This window comes from Nerophis lumbriciformis, linkage group LG25, assembly GCF_033978685.3.
Source record: "Nerophis lumbriciformis linkage group LG25, RoL_Nlum_v2.1, whole genome shotgun sequence".
Classification (NCBI taxonomy): domain Eukaryota; kingdom Metazoa; phylum Chordata; class Actinopteri; order Syngnathiformes; family Syngnathidae; genus Nerophis; species Nerophis lumbriciformis.
The window spans coordinates 5,465,275-5,486,298 of record NC_084572.2 but is presented as its reverse complement, the minus strand read 5'-3'; the positions used below and the strand labels follow the sequence as shown (position 1 = coordinate 5,486,298).

Sequence of the window (21,024 nt, the reverse complement as noted above, 5' to 3'; positions counted from 1 at the left end):
TCAACAAGTTTTTAGTTATTTTTATATCTTTTTCCCCCCCCCCAAATAGTTCAAGAAAGACCACTACAAATGAGCAATATTTTATCCAATTTAATAAATCAGAAACTGATGACATAGTGCTGTATTTTACTTCTTTATCTCTTTTTTTTTCCCAACCCAAAATGCTTTGCTCTGATTAGGGGGTACTTGAATTCAAAAAATGTTCACAAGGGGGTACATCACTGAAAAAAGGTTGTGAGAACCACTGCTCTAGATAGAACATCAGTTCTCAAACTGGTACGCCAAAAAAAATTTTTTTTTTTTTTTTTTTTTTCCTATATTCACACAGTGTTACTGTTCAAACTGTGTGTAGTGCTACAGTGGCCAAAATATTAAATATACTTGTTATAAAAAAAATAAAATAATAAAATAAAATGTTGCCTTGTTTTTAATGAATACTTAGGCCTACTGTGCCACTCTATTTTAACATTGGTCATTAAGGTGGTACTTGGAGAGCCTTTTTTTTTTTTTCTGAGGTGGTACTTGGGGAAAAAAGATTAAAAACTAGAGATGTTCGATAATATCGGCATGCCGATATTATCGGCCGATAAATGCGTTAAAATGTAATATCGGAAATGATCGGTATCGTGTTTTTTTTATTAGCGGTATCGTTTTGTTTTTTGTTTTTTTTAATTTAATTTAATTTAATTTTTTATTAAATCAACATAAAAACACAAGATACACGTACAATTAGTGCACAAACCCAAAAAACATTCCTCCCTTCATTCACACAAAAGGGTTGTTTCTTTCTGTTATTAATATTGTGGTTCCTACATTATATATCAATATATATCAATACAGTCTGCAAGGGATACAGTCCGTAAGCACACATGATTGGTCCACTAATAGTACTAACCTTTAACAGTTAATTTGACTCATTTTCATTAATTACTAGTTTCTATGTAACTGTTTTTATATTGTTTTACTTTCTTTTTTATTCAAGAAAACGTTTTTAATTTATTTATCTTATTTAATTTTATTATTTTAAAAAAAAAGTACCTTATCTTTACCATACCTGGTTGTCCAAATTAGGCATAATAATGTGTTAATTCCACGACTGTATATATCAGTATCGGTTGATATCGGTATCGGTCATTAAAGAGTTGGACAATATCGGAATATTGGATATCGGCAAAAAGCCATTATCGGACATCCCTATTAAAAACCACTGCTCTAGAAAGAATAAAACATAAATACATAAAAAAATACAACTAAATGAATGCAGTTATTTTTGACAGTATTTGCTGCCTTCTAAAATTAATCGAAATAAAAAAGTAGAATAAAAAGTAAAAAAAAATATTATTGCAAAAATGAATCTATTAAATATTGATTTTTTTGCTCAGATTAGGGGGTACTTGAATTCAAAAAATGTTCACAGGGGGTACATCCAGGCCCGGCCCTAACCAATCTGGCGCCCTAGGCAAGATTTTAGGTGGCGCCCCCCCACATCGGCAGTGAAGTGTATATACTCACAAGAAACCGAATAGCTTTGTCTTTGACCTTTTTTTTTACTTAAAGAAAGCAAATTAACAATCAGAATAGTTAACAAGATTAAAAAAAAAATATGAATAAATAAATGAATACAAAAAATAAAAAATGAATATATGAAATACAATATTTTTTACATACATAAACACAAAATAAAACGTGTCAACAAGTTGCATAAAATAAATTAAAAATACAATATAAATAAGGCACTGCACAAAACAAGATATCAAACCAGTATGACTTTAACAACTATATTACAAAAAAAGGGGATCCTACAGAGTTCTCTATTTGTGCTTTTTAATAGAGATTTTCAGAGCAACCCACATGTTGGGGTACATTTCTGCCAGCTTCTTCTCATGCAGGAAGGTCAAGAGTTCCATGTTTGTCATGTTCTTTGATGGCAATGGTGGGAAATTCTGCATTTCCATTGCAAGTTCTGTGCCATTAATGTCCAGCTGGCTGTCATGGGTCAGAGTAGTACTCAGGGCTGTAGCAGCTCTTCTTTTTGTAAGTTGTGGAAATTGAGGAGTACTCCAAACTTGTCATTCACCTCTCCAAGGCTCTGAAATCTCTCATCAAGTGAAGAGATGGCTGTATGTTTTGCTGCTGCAAAACTGGTGGGTTGTGCTGCTGAAGTGGAGGCAGCAGCGGTAGATGTGGTAGATGGCCCAGGGGTGGGATTTAGAAACTTCAACAGTGCATCTGAAGAGAGGAGTATGTGACACCATTGAGTATTACAGTTTAATAATAAAAACATATGATTCCAGGAATAAAATGAAATGATATAATATAGATGAAAAACCAAAGAGATATATGTATGATGTTTACTGATATGCAAATTAGATTAGATTAAATTTATTGTCATCATTACAGTGAAATGCTGAATAGCAGAATGCAAAGTAACAGTATCATATATTATATGAGAATGTTATGTTATGATTACCTTTAACCGAATCACAGCAGTGCTTAAATTAAAAAACAGCATTCCCTCTCATGTGATATTGCTTAATTAACATTATTGATGTGCACTTTAACAACTAGGCTTCCAACTATACCTAATATATAAAGGGGTGGAAAAGTGACTATTACCTGCAGGGCAAACATTAGCTAACCAGAAGGCAATAACAATGTAAACAAAAAACACCTGCTTAAAAGATCTAATACAAATGTCCCTGAGGAATGTAAGGTGGGAGTACTGTAATTACCTAACGTTACATTATTATTTTCCATAACAATTTAGCCCCCTCCACAATATTAACCCGACGTTAAAACAGAACTAGCTATTTATTGATTAGCAATTGCCGAATCATGTAGCATTAGCTTAATGCTAAAAAGCCAGGTTACTATCACATTCTGTAACAGACAAATAATTTCATGTAGGCTAACGTTACCTACCTGCTACCTCTGTCTTTTTCTCGTTTCTCCTCCTCTTCTTTTCTCTTTTTTCTTCCCTGGGCACCTGACAGTTTTGGCCGTTTTGACATCTTGTGTTGATTTTTTGATGTGGTGATGTCCAAAAAGAGTCATGATACGGGAAGGGAGGGGGGGCGTAATGTAACAAATAATATTTCTATTAAATAGGCTTTACTTTACATTTTAATTAACGTGGGGTTATTTTTTGTATTTAGAAATAATAGTACCAACTTTTTTTTTCTTCTTTTTTTTTTCTCCAACATTTGTGGCACTGGCGTGGCGCCCCCTGATGGACGGCGCCCTTAGCATTTGCCTATACGGCCTATGCCACGGGCCGGCCCTGGGTACATCACTGGAAAAAGGGTTGAGAACCACTGATCTAACTCTATCAACAGAGTTTCGTTTTTTAATGACTTCCGCTGGTGGTGTGCCTTCGGATTTTTTCCACACTTTGGGTTGTACTTGTACTTGTACTTGTATAGCGCTTTTCTACCTTCAAGGTACTCAAAGCGCTTTGACACTACTTCCACATTTACCCATTCACACACACATTCACACACTGATGGAGGGAGCTGCCATGCAAGGCGCTAACCAGCACCCATCAGGAGCAAGGGTGAAGTATCTTGCTCAGGACACAACGGACATGACGAGGTTGGTACTAGGTGGGGATTGAACCAGGGACCCTCGGGTCGCGCACGGCCACTCTTCCACTGCGCCACGCCGTCCCTAAATTTTGGCTCAAAAAAGGTGTGAAAAATGACTTGACTTTAAAAAAAAGGTTAAAATCAGCTGTAATGCTGCTCACAGCCGCTTGAGGTCGCAAGTTGAGTTGGCTTTACAATGCATTTCCTGCTCGCAATGACAGCATTTGCCCAGAAGATGGCGCCATCGCTCCGTGTAAGGCTCTTGGTGACGGCTCGCCTGCTTGGCATTCTCCTCTTGCAATGACGCTCTTTCGCCACTAGATGTCACAGTTGCTCCGCCCACTTAGCGTAGTATTAATTGAACATGCTCCCCCCCTTCCCCCCGCCCCTCCACCTTTTCCAATCAACACCAGGGTTGGGGGGGGGGGGGGGTTCTCCGCTCTCTTTGCTCGATCAAATTGTTATTACTCCGCAGATGGGATGCGCTTCATTTATTCTAATTCCACTCCCCGCGTGGACGCTCGCTCGCCTTGCGCACCTCCGCACACAAGGGGGGCGGGGCCTACGGCAGTCAATGGGCGTGGCCACAACTGATGGAAGTTGAGGCGGATCCATTTTTTTCACCGCGTCTGCCTTTTTTTTTTTTTTATCGATCGGGAACAAACTCGCAATCATGCGGTGATTTGGCCCAAGAAAGGATCGTGTCTTTAAAAAAAAAAAAAAATGCAACCAGGTGGTTTTTTTTTGGTTTTTTTTTATCGTTTTTTTTTTTTTTTTTAAACCGCTACTTTCTCTACGGTAGGCGCGTTCACGCCGCCTCTCGTCCGCGCGCGTTCGGAGAAGGAGGGGGGGGGTGTGTGTGCTTGATTTGAGGCAGCTGCTTCTCCGGGACACACTTAGGAATATTCACCTGTCAGCTTCACCGCCGGACTACTTTTACCGACCTTTTTTTCCCCGTTTTGGAGGTGGACTAAACCAAAAAAAAAAAAGAAAAAAAAAAAAGAAAAAAAAAGGGAATATCATTCTTTCCAGGACGTGTTTTTGGCGTGTTTTGAGTGGGGACCCCCCCCGTGGACTCAGGAGGTCCCTTCGGGAAGCACCTCGGAGACGGTGCCCTTCTTCTTCTTCATCTTTTCCCCAGGTATTTACCTCCATTTTGCTCACATTTCAACAATAACGTTTTCTTCTAATAATTGCGTAATTATGGTCATTTTCACTAAATCACTGCTAAAACTAATTAAAAAAAAAACAAAAAAAAACTTTACTACACAGGCAAAAAAAACAACAACGTGTCAGAATGATTGATTTAAAAATGTCCGTCATTGTTATTTGTCACTTGATTAATGGCATACTTGCCAACCCTCCCGAATTTTCCGGGAGACTCCCGAAATTCAGCGCACCTGAGTGAGGACAGCCTTTTTTCACAACGGGAGGACAACAGGGTGACAAGAACTAAATCCTCCAGGCTAGAGATAAATTGTATTATTATGTTTATCTTACCTAAAAAATAAATATATTTACTAATTAAAAAAAACAAAAAACGAAATACATTTTTACTATATTTAAACTAAATTAATTGTATTTTTATTTTTATTTTTTTCTGACTCCTTATTACATCCAGCCATAGAACTATACATTAAAATAAACATATTTGAAATAATTAATTTTAAATTATCATAATTCATTTAAAATGACCATATTTAATTATTAAAATAATTGCTTGTTTATCAACAACTTTAGCATTTTATTCATTACATTTTGAAGCTCCCAGAAGCCAAGTTATGTTATATTCCTTAATATTTATTTATGCAAGTTTGAAGTATCAATTATCTAAACGCAGTTTTGTTTGCATATTTTCAGGATGTAGATATATATATATATATATATATATATATATATATATATATATATATATATATATGTATATGTATGTGTGGGAAAAAAAATCACAAGACTACTTCACCTCTACAGGCCTGTTTCATGAGGGGTTCCCTCAATCATCAGGAGATTTTAATGGGAGCATTCACGTACCATGGTTTATATAGGGCACAGAGTGGGTGGGTACAGGCTGGCGTAGAGGCGTGGTGATTGGCTCATGTGTTACCTAGGAGGTGTTTCCGTCTGTGGCGGCATGCTGATACAATTTCGCTGCGCTTGTTGAGGGATGACAGGTCTGGACGGTAAATAATAAACAGTTTCTCTTTCAAGCATAGGTTGCATCTTTTATTACCACTATTGTAAGGTGTGCTGGATGCAAGAATTTGCCATGTTATTGAGTATTCAACATTATTGTCTTTGAGGTCCCAAATTATTATTAAATTATTATTTATTATATACCGTCCAGACCTGTCATCCCTCAACAAGCGCAGCGAAATTGTATCAGCATGCCGTCACAGATGGAAACACCTCCTAGGTAACACATGAGCCAATCACCACGCCCCTACGCCAGCCTGTACCCACCCACTCTGTGCCCTATATAAACCATGGTACGTGAATGCTCCCATTAAAATCTCCTGATGATTGAGGGAACCCCTCATGAAACAGGCCTGTAGAGATGAAGTAGTCTTGTGATTTTTTTTCCCACACATACATATATTGCGCTCTACTACGGTATCGAGCACTATTTTTTGGATAACCTTATTAAGTCATATATATATATATATATATATATATATATATGTATGTATGTATGTATGTATGTATGTATGTATGAAATACTTGACTTGGTGAATTCTAGCTGTCAATATACTCCTCCCCTCTTAACCACGCCCCCAACCATGACCACGCCCCCCGCCCCCCACCTCCCGAAATCGGAGGTTTCAAGGTTGGCAAGTATGATTAATGGGAATGTGCGTGTTGCGCCTTGGCGGAGGTCCGTGTCATCCAATGCGGGTCAGAAGTCGGAAGTGAACTGAACGCCTGACAAGATGAGCACCGGATCGGTTTGAGTGACACCTCCGTGGGGGTGAAGGGAGTGGGTGCGAGGATGTGGGGGGGTGGTCGAAGAAGAGTGATGGAAAGATGATGGAGGATGCGGGGCTGTAAATAAGACGAGGTGGAGGCGGTGGGGGATTTAAATAAAAAAAATAATTAAAATTAAAGCTGCAAGCAGCATTGGTTGGGCCCGTGTATTTGGCAGGTGCTAGTCCTAAGTGTCCCAATACTTTTGTCAAGTTTTAGTCCCAAGTGTCCCAATACTTTTGTCAAGTTTTAGTCCCAAGTATCCCAATACTTTTGTCCAGTTTTCGGCCTAAATGTCCCAATACTTTTGTCCAGTGGTAGTCATAAGTGTCCCAATACTTTTGTCTACTTTTAGTCCGAAGTGTCCCAATACTTTTGTCTAGTGTACCTACGCTGGTGCTTCCTGCTTTTAAGCAGCCATCTTGAGAAAACAGCAGCGCAGCAGCATCAGCGCAGCGGTTCTTTGAAGGCTCATAAAATCAAAACCGGAGCATTTATAAAAATTCTTTCGATAACTTTTATTTGGAAGGGTTCAATCTCTCTCCTGTGTTAGTTTGAAGCCAAACGACAAACGCGCTCAGAGGAGATAATGTTTGAAGAGAAGTGACCGGTTTATAAAAAAAATTTGTTTTGAAGGGGAAATTGCAAACTTCCTGTTGATTTTTGCTGAGGGTTGTCAATCTATGAAAAGTAGGTCTAAATGAGACCTACATAGAGGTTTTTGTTTCATGTCTCTCTGACTTTCCCAGTGGGAGTTACAGGCAGTTTTGTCATTTTTTTCTTCCGAGGAGCAGTTTTTTCTGCGTTTTATTAAAAAATTGCGGTAGAGCACAATTTTGAGATTTGGGGTTAGGTTTTTTCATTAGATCGCAATTTTAGCCAGTCCTGATGTGTGTGTTCAGTTTGGTGAGTTTTGAAGCATGTTAAAGGGGTCAAATTACAGCTCAAAGAGGCAAAAGTGACTGTTTTTAGTACTTTTTTTGTCTTGAAGGGGGAATTGCCAACTTCCTGTTGATTTTTGCCCGAGAATATACTATTATGAAATCTAGGTCTAAGTCACACCTACATAAAGGTTTTTGTTTCATGTCTTTCCGACCTTCTTAGTGGGAGTTACAGGCAGTCTAGTTTTTTTTTTCCGTAGGAGGCGCTAGAGCGCAATTTTCAGTTTTGAGGTTTGGTTTTTTGATAAAAAGTTTTGCCGTATATTACTGATGTGTGTGTAAAATTTGGTGAGTTTTGAAGTATGTTAAGGGGGTCAAATTACAGCGCAAAGTTGCGGAAGAATAATAATAATAATAAGAAGAAGAAAGAATAAAACCTTACAAATTCAATAGGTCCTTATGTCCAATTGCATAAGGACTCCCTGTGGGAGTCCTTATGCAATGGGCCATGCGGGCCCTAATAAGAAAGAATAAAACCTTACAAATTCAATAGGTCCTTATGTCCAATTGCATAAGGACTCCCTGTGGGAGTCCTTATGCAATGGGCCATGCGGGCCCTAATAATAATAAGAAAGAATAAAACCTTACAAATTCAATAGGTCCTTATGTCCCATTGCATAAGGACTCCCTGTGGGAGTCCTTATGCAATGGGCCATGCGGGCCCTAAAAATGGGACCAAGGCAAGCAGGATTGGAACCTTCTTTGTTACTTAACACCTTCACCAGGGGTGTCAAACTCAGGGGCCGCATGGAGGAAAATCTATTCCCAAATGGGCCGTAATGGTAAAATCATGGCATGATAACTTCAAAATAAAGACAACTTCGGGTTGTTTGATTGAAACTCTTATTAGTAGATTGCACAGTACAGTACATATTCCGTACACTAAATGGTAACACCCCAATAAGTTTTTCAACTTGTTTAAAGGGGAACATTATCACAATTTCAGAATGGTTAAAACCATTAAAAATCAGTTCCCAGTGGCTTTTTTTAACAGTGGGTCTATTTATTTGAGTTATTTTTTAGAACATTTAAATATTTCAGTTTGTGTATATAAGTACTTATTGAACACATTCCACAATACCGCGATAATAATCATAACGTTGATGATTTTGGTCACAATCACTGTGATATACCATTTTTCCATTTCGTTACATCTTTATCTGCACTGCAAAAAGGCAGTGTTCAACAACAAGAAAAAACAAAAAAAATACAAAAATGAGGGGTATTTTATTTGAATTAAGCAAAATTATCTGCCAATAGAACAAGAAATGTTGGCTTTTCAAGACTTTCCAAAACAAGTCAAATGAGCTAACTTCAATGAACCCAAAAATACCTTAAAATAAGAATATTCTCACTAATAACACTTTTCTTGGTAGACAAAAAGAGACCATCCATCCATCCATCTTCTTCCGCTTATCCGAGGTCGGGTCGCGGGGGCAGCAGCCTAAGCAGGGAAGCCCAGACTTCCCTCTCCCCAGCCACTTCGTCCAGCTCTTCCTGTGGGACCCCGAGGCGTTCCCAGGCCAGCCGGGAGACATAGTCTTCCCAACGTGTCCTGGGTCTTCCCCGTGGCCTCCTACCGGTCGGACCCTAAACACCTCCCTAGGGAGGCGTTCGGGTGGCATCCTGACCAGATGCCCGAACCACCTCATCTGGCTCCTCTCCATGTGGAGGAGCAGCGGCTTTACTTTGAGCTCCCCCCGGATGGCAGAGCTTCTCACCCTATCTCTAAGGGAGAGCCCCGCCACCCGGCGGAGGAAACTCATTTCGGCCGCTTGTACCCGTGATCTTGTCCTTTCGGTCATAACCCAAAGCTCATGACCATAGGTGAGGATGGGAGCGTAGATCGACCGGTAAATTGAGAGCTTTGCCTTCCGGCTCAGCTCCTCCTTCACCACAACGGATCGATACAGCGTCCGCATTACTGAAGACGCCGCACCGATCCGCCTGTCGATCTCACCATCCACTCTTCCCTCACTCGTGAACAAGACTCCCAGGTACTTGAACTCCTCCACTTGGGGCAAGATCTCCTCCCCAACCCGGAGATGGCACTCCACCCTTTTCCGGGCGAGAACCATGGACTCGGACTTGGAGGTGCTGATTCTCATCCCAGTCGCTTCACACTCGGCTGCGAACCGATCCAGTGAGAGCTGAAGATCCTGGCCAGATGAAGCCATCAGGACCACATCATCTGCAAAAAGCAGAGACCTAATCCTGCAGCCACCAAACCGGATCCCCTCAACGCCTTGACTGCGCCTAGAAAGTCTGTCCATAAAAGTTATGAACAGAATCGGTGACAAAGGGCAGCCTTGGCGGAGTCCAACCCTCACTGGAAACGTGTCCGACTTACTACCGGCAATGCGGACCAAGCTCTGACACTGATCATACAGGGAGCGGACTGCCACAATCAGACAGTCCGATACCCCATACTCTCTGAGCACTCCCCACAGGACTTCCCGAGGGACACGGTCGAATGCCTTCTCCAAGTCCACAAAACACATGTAGACTGGTTGGGCACACTCCCATGCACCCTCAAGGACCCTGCCGAGAGTATAGAGCTGGTCCACAGTTCCACGACCAGGACGAAAACCACACTGTTCCTCCTGAATCCGAGGTTCGACTATCCGGCGTAGCCTCCTCTCCAGTACACCCGAATAGACCTTACCGGGAAGGCTGAGGAGTGTGATCCCACGATAGTTAGAAGAGACCTTTTTGCTCAATATGTTGAAAAATATTTAATATGTTGAAAAATATTCTTAAATGAAGTAAATGCTAGTGCCATTATCTTGACATAATGATATGCGCTCGGCATCATGATTTTTTTTGTTCATGCTTGAAGTAAGAAATTATTACTTTAAAAAAAGTAGTTTTATACTTGTGAGTGTTAAAGGGGAACATTAACACAATTTCAGAAGGTTTAAAACCATTAAAAATCAGTTCCCAGTGGCTTATTATATTTATTTTTTTCAAAATTTTACCCATCACGCAATATCCCTAAAAAAAGCTTCAAAGTGCCTGATTTTAACCGCCCGTCCATTTTCCTGTGACGTCACATAGTGAAGCCAACACAAACAAACATGGCGGAAAGAACAGCAAGCTATAGCGACATTAGCTCGGATTCAGACTCGGATTTCAGCGGCTTAAGCGATTCAACAGATTACGCATGTATTGAAACGGATGGTTGTAGTGTGGAGGCAGGTAGCGAAAACGAAATTGAAGAAGAAACTCAAGCTATTGAGCCATATCGGTTTGAACCGTATGCAAGCGAAACCGACGAAAACGACACGGGAGAAAGCGAGGACGAATTCGGCGATCGCCTTCTAACCAACGATTGGTATGTGTTTGTTTGGCATTAAAGGAAACTAACAACTATGAACTAGGTTTACAGCATATGAAATACATTTGGCAACAACATGCACTTTGAGAGTTATCGGAGGCAGATATTTACATATATCCGAATTTAAGTGTTACTTCTTTTTATTTCATAATCATATTACAAAACAGCTAGTGTTTTTCTTCCAATTGTGGTCTTTTGGTTGTCTTCAAAACTGTGTGCTTAACCTTGAATAAGGAATGTTAGAGAGAGAGAGAGATAATGGACATTTGTTTTGGCCAGACGATCTTAGGGGCGCATTTGAATGTTCTATGCTGGACTGGTCTGAATGTATATCTGCAAAGCTTTGCAAATATATGACAAAATACCTATTCTGTCTCTGGTGTTTTTTTCAACTCAGCTTTAAGTGTCGTAAAGAGCTTGGGAGCGACTTGTGACTTGAATTCCCTGGGAGGAACAACTGGTCCAAAACGCAACAGAGTGCAGACAGCCCAATTTTCATCAATTAATATATTCTGTAGACATACCCTCATCCGCGCTCTTTTCCTGAAAGCTGATCCGTCCCGTTTTGGAGTTGATGTCAGCAGGCCAGGGAAGCTAGCGTCGATATTCTTCTCTTGATCATAAGGGACGGTGTGAGCCAAGACATCCAGGGGGTTTAGCTCGCTCGTCTGCGGGAACAAACTGCCGCCATTGCTTGCCGTGCTACCGAGGTTCTTTGTCCCTGAATTGCTCACACACTCCGGCAGATTCAATGGGGGTCTGGCGGAAGATTTCCTTGACTTTATCGTTGGAAATGCATCTGCTTTGAGTGTCGCAGGATATCCACACATTCTTGCCATCTCTATCGTAGCATAGAGTCCAGTCCATAGTGGATCTAACATAATAGTGAGAGAGTCCAGTCCATAGTGGATCTAACATAATAGTGAGAGTCCAGTCCATAGTGGATCTAACTTAATAGTGTGAGAGCCAGTCCATAGTGGATCTAAAATAATAGTGAGAGTCCAGTCCATAGTGGATCCAACATAATAGTGAGAGTCCAGTCGATAGTGGATCTAACATAAGAGTTAGAGTCCAGTCCATAGTGGATCCAACATAATAGTGAGAGTCCAGTCCATAGTGGATCTAACATAATAGTGAGAGTCCAGTCCATAGTGGATCTAACATAATAGTTTGAGAGTCCAGTCCATAGTGGATCTAACATAATAGTGACAGTCCACTCCATAGTGGATCTAACATAATAGTTTGAGAGTCCAGTCCATAGTGGATCTAACATAATAGTGACAGTCCACTCCATAGTGGATCTAACATAATAGTGAAAGTCCAGTCCATAGTGGATCTAACATAATAGTGAGAGTCCAGTCCATAGTGGATCTAACATAATAGTTTGAGAGTCCAGTCCATAGTGGATCTAACATAATAGTGACAGTCCAGTCCATAGTGGATCTAACATAATAGTGAGAGTCCAGTCCATAGTGGATCTAACATAATAGTGAGAGTCCAGTCCATAGTGGATCCAACATAATAGTGAGAGTCCAGTCCATAGTGGATCTAACATAATAGTGTGAGAGTCCAGTCCATAGTGGATCTAACATAATAGTGAAAGTCCAGTCCATAGTGGATCTAACATAATAGTGAGAGTCCAGTCCATAGTGGATCTAACATAATAGTGAGAGAGTCCAGTCCATAGTGGATCTAACTTAATAGTGTGAGAGCCCAGTCCATAGTGGATCTAAAGAAATAGTGAGAGTCCAGTCCATAGTGGATCCAACATAATAGTGAGAGTCCAGTCCATAGTGGATCTAACATAATAGTGAGAGTCCAGTCCATAGTGGATCTAACATAATAGTGAGAGAGTCCAGTCCATAGTGGATCTAACATAATAGTGAGAAAGTCCAGTCCATAGTGGATCTAACTTAATAGTGTGAGAGCCAGTCCATAGTGGATCTAAAATAATAGTGAGAGTCCAGTCCATAGTGGATCCAACATAATAGTGAGAGTCCAGTCCATAGTGGATCGAACATAATAGTGAGAGTCCAGTCCATAGTGGATCTAACATAATAGTGGGAGTCCAGTCCATAGTGGATCTAACATAATAGTGAGAGTCCAGTCCATAGTGGATCAAACATAATAGTGAGAGTCCAGTCCATAGTGGATCTAACATAATAGTGTGAGAGTCCAGTCCATAGTGGATCTAACATAATATTTTGAGAGTCCAGTCCATAGTGGATCTAACATAATAGTGAGAGTCCAGTCTATAGTGGATCTAACATAATAGTGAAAGTCCAGTCCATAGTGGATCTAACATAATAGTGTGAGAGTCCAGTCCATAGTGGATCTAACATAATATTTTGAGAGTCCAGTCCATAGTGGATCGAACATAATAGTGAGAGTCCAGTCCATAGTGGATCTAACATAATAGTGAGAGTCCAGTCCATAGTGGATCTAACATAATAGTGTGAGTCCAGTCCATAGTGGATCTAACATAATAGTGAGAGTCCAGTCCATAGTGGATCTAACATAATAGTGAGAGAGTCCAGTCCATAGTGGATCTAACATAATAGTGAGAGTCCAGTCCATAGTGGATCTAACATAATAGTGAGAGAGTCCAGTCCATAGTGGATCTAACATAATAGTGTGAGTCCAGTCCATAGTGGATCTAACATAATAGTGAGAGTCCAGTCCATAGTGGATCTAACATAATAGTGAGAGAGTCCAGTCCATAGTGGATCTAACATAATAGTGAGAGTCCAGTCCATAGTGGATCTAACATAATAGTGAGAGTCCAGTCCATAGTGGATCTAACATAATAGTGTGAGTCCAGTCCATAGTGGATCTAACATAATAGTGAGAGAGTCCAGTCCATAGTGGATCTAACATAATAGTGAGAGTCCAGTCCATAGTGGATCTAACATAATAGTGAAAGTCCAGTCCATAGTGGATCTAACATAATAGTGAGAGTCCAGTCCATAGTGGATCTAACATAATAGTGAGAGAGTCCAGTCCATAGAGGATCTAACTTAATAGTGTGAGAGCCCAGTCCATAGTGGATCTAAAGTAATAGTGAGAGTCCAGTCCATAGTGGATCCAACATAATAGTGAGAGTCCAGTCCATAGTGGATCTAACATAATAGTGAGAGTCCAGTCCATAGTGGATCTAACATAATAGTGTGAGTCCAGTCCATAGTGGATCTAACATAATAGTGAGAGAGTCCAGTCCATAGTGGATCTAACATAATAGTGAGAGAGTCCAGTCCATAGTGGATCGAACATAATAGTGAGAGTCCAGTCCATAGTGGATCTAACATAATAGTGAGAGTCCAGTCCATAGTGGATCTAACATAATAGTGAGAGTCCAGTCCATAGTGGATCTAACATAATAGTGAAAGTCCAGTCCATAGTGGATCTAACATAATAGTGAGAGTCCAGTCCATAGTGGATCTAACATAATAGTGAGAGAGTCCAGTCCATAGAGGATCTAACTTAATAGTGTGAGAGCCCAGTCCATAGTGGATCTAAAGTAATAGTGAGAGTCCAGTCCATAGTGGATCCAACATAATAGTGAGAGTCCAGTCCATAGTGGATCTAACATAATAGTGAGAGTCCAGTCCATAGTGGATCTAACATAATAGTGTGAGTCCAGTCCATAGTGGATCTAACATAATAGTGAGAGAGTCCAGTCCATAGTGGATCTAACATAATAGTGAGAGTCCAGTCCATAGTGGGGCCAGCAGGAGACCATCCCGAGCGGGGACGGGTCAGCAGCGCAGAGATGTCCCCAACCGATGCACAGGCGAGCGGTCCACCCCGAGTCTCGACTCTGGACAGCCAGCACTTCATTCGTGGCCACCGAACCTGTGCCCCCCCTTCCACAAAGGAGAGAGGGGCAGAGCTGCTAGGATCCTGATGAGAGTGCGGAAATACGACCATATCACACCAATTCTCAAATCCCTTCACTGGCTTCCTGTTCCACTCAGGATTGAACACAAAGTCTCCCTACTAACCCACCAGTGCCACCATGGAAATGCCCCCCCCTCTACCTCAAAGAACTGCTCACCCCCGAATCCTCCACACGACACCTCCGCTCCGGACAGGCTAACCTCCTCCAACCTCCGAGGACAGAGCTACGAACAATGGGAGACCGGGCTTTCTGCTACGCCGCTCCCAGTCTGTGGAACGCTCTCCCTGACCACCTGAGGGCACCACAGACTGTGGATGCTTTTAAAAAAGGCTTAAAAACTAGAGATGTCCGATAATATCGGCCTGCCGATATTATCGACCGATAAATGCGTTAAAATGTAATATCGGAAATTATCGGTATCGGTTTTTTTATTATCGGTATCGGTTTTTTTTTTTTTTTTTTTTTTTTGGTTTTTTTAATTAAATCAACATAAAAAACCACAAGATACACTTACAATTACAAAAAGCCTTTTTTTTTTTTTTTTTTTTTTTTTTTTTAGATATATGCATACTAGTTCTAGCTATTAGGCTGTTCTAGTTTATATATATATATATATTTTTTTTTTATTATCTTGTTAGAATAATCATGTATATATATTATCACACAACTTTAGTATGTCCGTTGCTTTAGTTATTAGCTATTGTGCTCAAGTTAGACGTATGTATCTGCACAAGGACGAAACTCCTTGTCTGAGGGGTGGCCTCAGCCGCAGATGTTATCTTTGTTTTAGCCCGCTAACAGCCAAGGACTTCAGGGACCTCAACGAAGATAAGATGACAACACGCAGACAAAGCGGAGACAAGGCGAAATCACAAGGCCCCCCAGCACATTCCGTCACGTATTGTGCGTACTGGACCTGCTTTGCATAATATATGTTACCACTCCTTTTAGAGGCGGCCTTAGTAATGTTGACTGTGGAACTTCTGAATAAATAGAGGGACGCGGGAGCTGAACCTTATCAATCAATCAATCAATCAATCAATGTTTATTTATATAGCCCTAAATCACAAGTGTCTCAAAGGGCTGCACAAGCCACGACGACATCCTCGGTACAAAGCCCACATAAGGGCAAGGAGAAACTCACCCCAGTGGGACGTCTGAATGACTATGAGAAACCTTGGAGAGGACCGCATATGTGGGTAACCGAAAATGATACGTTACAGTAATCGAGACGAGACGTAACGAACGCATGAATAATGATCTCAGCGTTGCTAGTGGACAAAATGGAACGGATTTTAGCGATATTACGGAGATGAAAGAAGGCCGTTTTAGTAACACTCTTAATGTGTGACTCAAACGAGAGTTGGGTGGAAGATTATACCCAGATTCTTTGCCAAGTCGCTTTGTGTAATTGTTTGGTTGTCAAATGTTAAGGTGGTATTATTAAATAAATTAGCAGGACCGATAATCAGCATTTCCGTTTTCTTAGTGTTGAGTTGCAAGAAGTTAGCGGACATCCATTGTTTAATTTCATTAAGACACGCCTCCAGCTGACTACAATCCGGCGTGTTGGTCAGCTTTAGGGGCATGTAGAGTTGGCTGTCATCAGCATAACAATGAAAGCTAACACCGTATTTGCGTATGATGTCGCCTAGCGGCAGCATGTAAATACTAAAGAGTGCAGGGCCAAGAACCGAACCCTGAGGAACTCCGCACGTTACCTTAACATAGTCCGAGGTCACATTATTATGGGAGACGCGTTGCATCCTGTCAGTAAGATAAGAGTTAAACCACGACAAGGCTAAGTCTGACATGCCAATACGTGTTTTGATACGCTCTAATAAAATATTATGATCGACGGTATCGAAAGCAGCGCTAAGATCAAGAAGCAGCAACATAGATGACGCATCAGAATCCATCGTTAGCAGTAGATCATTAGTCATTTTTGCGAGGGCTGTCTCCGTAGAGTGATTTGCCCTGAAACCGGATTGAAAAGGTTCACAGAGATTGTTAGACACTAAGTGTTCATTTAGCTGCTGTGCGACAATTTTTTCGAGGATTTTCGAGACAAACGGAAGGTGGGACACCGGCCGGTAGTTTACCATGAGGTCAGGATCGAGGTTAGGTCTTTTGAGCAGAGGATGAATAACCGCTTTTTTGAATGCTAGTGGAACAGTGCCAGAGGAAAGTGATAAGTTTATAATATTTAGCACTGATGGACCTAATAATACAAAAAGCTCCTTGATAAGTTTCCCAGGAAATGGGTCAAGTAAACATGTTGTTTGTTTTGTCCCATTAACACATCTTAACAATTCCTCTAATGTTGCTATTTTGTATTGCAGTATCTGTCGTAGATACAGTCGTATCTGTGTTAATAGAACCCAGTTGTAGCTGCGATGCATTGTCTTTAATCTCCTTTCTAATGAGTTCAATTTTCTTATTAAAGAAATTCATAAAATCATCAGCCGAGTGGGTGGAGCTATTTTAAAAATGTTAAATTTTTTTTTTTTTTTTTTAAATTTTTAATTTTTAATTAAAAAAAAATAAAAATGTAAAACTTTTTTTTTTACATTTTTTAAATTTTTTTAAAACAATTTAAAACAATTTTAAATGTTTTTAATTTTTTTAAACAATTTTAACAATTAACATTTTTTTTTAGGGTTAGGGTTAGGGTTAGGGTTAGTGTTAGGGTTAGGGTTAAGGTTAGGGTCAGGGTTAGGGTTAAGATTAGGGTTAGGGTTAGGGTTAGGGTTAAGATTAGGGTTAGGGTTAGGGTAAACATTTTTAAAAAAAGTTAAAAAAAGTTAAAAAAAGTTAAAAAAAAGTTAAAAAAAAGTTAAAAAAAGTTAAAAAAAAGTTAAAAAAAAGTTAAAAAAAGTTTACAATTTAAAAAAAAATTAATTTTTTTTTTAAAAATTAAATTTTTTTTATATTAATCTTTTTAAAAAAATTTTTTTTAAAATTAAAAAAAATATTAAAAAAATAATATTTTTTAAAAAAAATTAAAAAATGTTTTAATTTTTTTTACAAAAATTTAAAAAAACTTAAAAAAACTTAAATTTTTTTTAAAAATATATATATATTTTTTTAAAGTTAAAACATGATTTTCAAGGTTAAAAATGATTTTCAAGGTAAACAAATGATTTTCAAGCTAAAAAAAATGTTTTAAGGTAAAATTTTATTTCAAGGTTAAAAATGATTTTCAAGGTAAAAACTTTTTTTCAAGGTAAACATTTTTTTTCAAGGTAACATTTTTTTTTCAAGGTAAAAAATGATTTTCAAGGTAAACATTTTTTTCAATATACGTTCTCCTCATGAGCTAAATTGAACTCTGTCTCTGCATGATTCCTTGCTTCTTGTCTGTTTAATAGATGTCATCAGTGTTTGAACCCTTTTTTTTAAATACACTGTAGCACTTTGAGGTTGTTTGCTCAATGTAAAGTGTTTTTTTGCAAATAAAATCTATCATTATTATTATTATTATTATTTGGTACAGCATGGCAACATAAGTTAGTCGAATGCTGATTGGATAAAAACTACGGATGTCCAATAATGGCTTTTTGCCGATATCCGATATTCCGATATTGTCCAACTCTTTAATTACCGATACCGATATCAACCGATACCGATATATACAGTCGTGGAATTGACACATTATTATGCCTAATTTGGACAACCAGGTATGGTGAAGATAAGGTCCTTTTTAAAAAAAAAAAAAAATAAATTAAATAAGATAAATAAATTAAAAAACATTTCTTGAATAAAAAAGAAAGTAAGACAATATAGAAACAGTTACATAGAAACTAGTAATGAATGAAAATGAGTAAAATTAACGGTTAAAGGTTAGTACTATTAGTGGACCAATCATGTGTGCTTACGGACTGTATCCCTTGCAGACTGTATTGATATATATTGATATATAATGTAGGAACCACAATATTAATAACAGAAAGAAACAACCCTTTTGTGTGAATGAGTGTAAACAATTTAAAACAATTTTTTAATTTTTTAATTTTTTTAAACAATTTTAACAATTAACATTTTTTTTTTAGGGTTAGGGTTAGGGTTAGGGTTAAGGTTAGGGTTAGGGTTAAGATTAGGGTTAAGATTAGGGTTAGGGTTAGGGCAAAATTTAAAAAAAAAAGTTTAAAAAAATTAAAAAAAGTTAAAAAAAAGTTAAAACAAGTTAAAAAAAAGTTAAAAAAAAGTTTAAAAAAGTTTAAAAAAGTTAAAAAAAGTTAAATTATTTAAAAAATATTTGAAAAAAAATCAAACAATTTTAATTTTAAAAAATTAATAAAACCATTTTAAATTTTTAAAAAAAATAAAAAAATAAAAAATGTTTTTTAAAAAAATTTAAAAAAATTATTATTTTTTTTTTTTGAATTTACAAATTTTTTAAAAATTAAACTAAAAACAACATGACTGAAAGCAGCATATTATGACATGAAGAGGATATGAATACTTTTAGATATTTAGGGAAAGTGAATTAAAAAATAATTTGAATTTGAATTATGATCATGATTTGTGGTTACGATAGGCCAGCAGAGAAGGCCTTGGTGGCGTGACGGCACACCACTGTTAGGATGCCAGGTGCCACGTTTCATCCAAATCTGTACCTCGGTGGTAGCAGCGACCCCTCTGGCCGCATTAGGTATTGCACTCCATGATACCTTCAAGTAGAAGGTGCCGATGATCAAGTGGCCTTCAGGAGCAGAAAGTGCGGAGCAAACAGAACTGCAGAGCGGGGAATGTTAGCAGGAGCGGCCAACCTATATTCTGTAAAGCGCAGCTTCTTCATCATAGCCTGCCTTTGAGCCGCTTTGACCTAATTCCTTTTCAAGACGCCACAAAGTGACAAATTAATTGGGACACAATTGAATTAGAGATGGATTCATGGAGGGGAGAGCTGTTAAGCTCACATTGCAAACACTTTTTCTGCATCAGTGCCGACCAATTTAAAAAAAAAGCATTTTTACGTCTGAATTGAATGTGCAAAAACAAGTCTATTTACTTTCTGAGCTTCCAATGAATTAATTAGCTTAGCGTAGTTGTGCAGAAAAAAAAAAAAAAGCCAAAAAAAAGCCTATTTGATTCGACGACACTCCTCGCTGCGTTTGAGCGGCTGAGTTAATTAGCGGGCTAATCTTCGTCACAAAAAAGCAAGTGTGTGTTTTTGTTTGGCGTAATCGAGGCAAACGGGACGTTCTTAATAATAACCCTGGCCTGAATGTGAAGGCGTCGCCACAAAGCGTCGTGTTGAAGTCGGGATTAGCTCACGTCCTCTCAACTTGGACCAAGAATGGAGGACTTTGTTTCAGCGTTCAAACACTTATTAGTAGCATACTTGCTGTCATGTCCGTCATTGGTCGTCCAGTGAGGTTGAGGGGGGCGGGGGTGTATATTGTAGCCGGGAAGAGTTAGGGCTGCAAAGGATTCTGGGTATTTGTTCTGTTGTGTTTATGTTGTGTTACGGTGCGGATGTTCTCCCGAAATGTGTTTGTCATTCTTTTTTTGTTGTGGGTTCACAGTGTGCCGCATATTAGCAAGAGTGTTAAAGTTGTTTGTATGGCCACCCTCAGTGTGACCTGTATGGCTGTTGACCAAGTATGCTTTGCAGTCACTTACGTGTGTCTGCAGAAGCTGCATATGTCATGTGACTGGGCCGGCACGCCGTATGTATGGTGAAAAAGCGGACGCGACGGCAGGTTGTAGAGGGCACTAAAGGCAGTGCCATCACGGCACACCCTTAATAATGTTGGGGTGAGAAAGTCGGGAGAATGGTTGCCCTGGGAGATTTTCGGGAGGGGCACTCAAATTCGGGAATCTCCCGGTAAAATCGTGAGGGTTTGCAAGTATACTCGCGGGGCCGCACTAACATTAAACTTTCATTTTAAGGTGGGGGCTGCAAAATAACGTCTCGCGGGCCGCAATTGGCCCGCGGGCCGCGTGTCTGAGACCCCTGGTTTGCATTGTTGATCAGGGGTTCCCAAACTACGGACCAGGCCCGCCAGTGTCCAGAATCTGGCCCGCGGGAAGTCCCAAGTAAAAAAAAAATAAATAAATTAATATATACAGGTAAAAGCCAGTAAATTAGAATATTTTGAAAAACTTGATTTATTTCAGTAATTGCATTCAAAAGGTGTAACTTGTATATTATATTTATTCATTGCACACAGACTGATGCATTCAAATGTTTATTTCATTTAATTTTGATGATTTACTTAAGGCTAATACAAAAAAGGGATTTTTAGAAATGTTGGCCAACTGAAAAGTATGAAAATGAAAAATATGAGCATGTAC

General features: G+C 39.1%; 1 protein-coding gene across 2 annotated transcripts in view; it reads left to right on the top strand.

The window, feature by feature from the left end:
* The first annotated feature begins 4,576 nt into the window (after nt 1-4,576).
* The window catches only part of grm8a (glutamate receptor, metabotropic 8a), an 833,323-nt gene continuing 816,875 nt past the window's right edge, over nt 4,577-21,024 (top strand). For both annotated transcript variants that reach the window (XM_072916040.1, XM_061983598.2), the window contains exon 1: nt 4,577-4,725. The gene's annotated coding sequence lies outside the window, so the exon portion shown is untranslated. The remainder of the gene's footprint in view (nt 4,726-21,024) is intronic.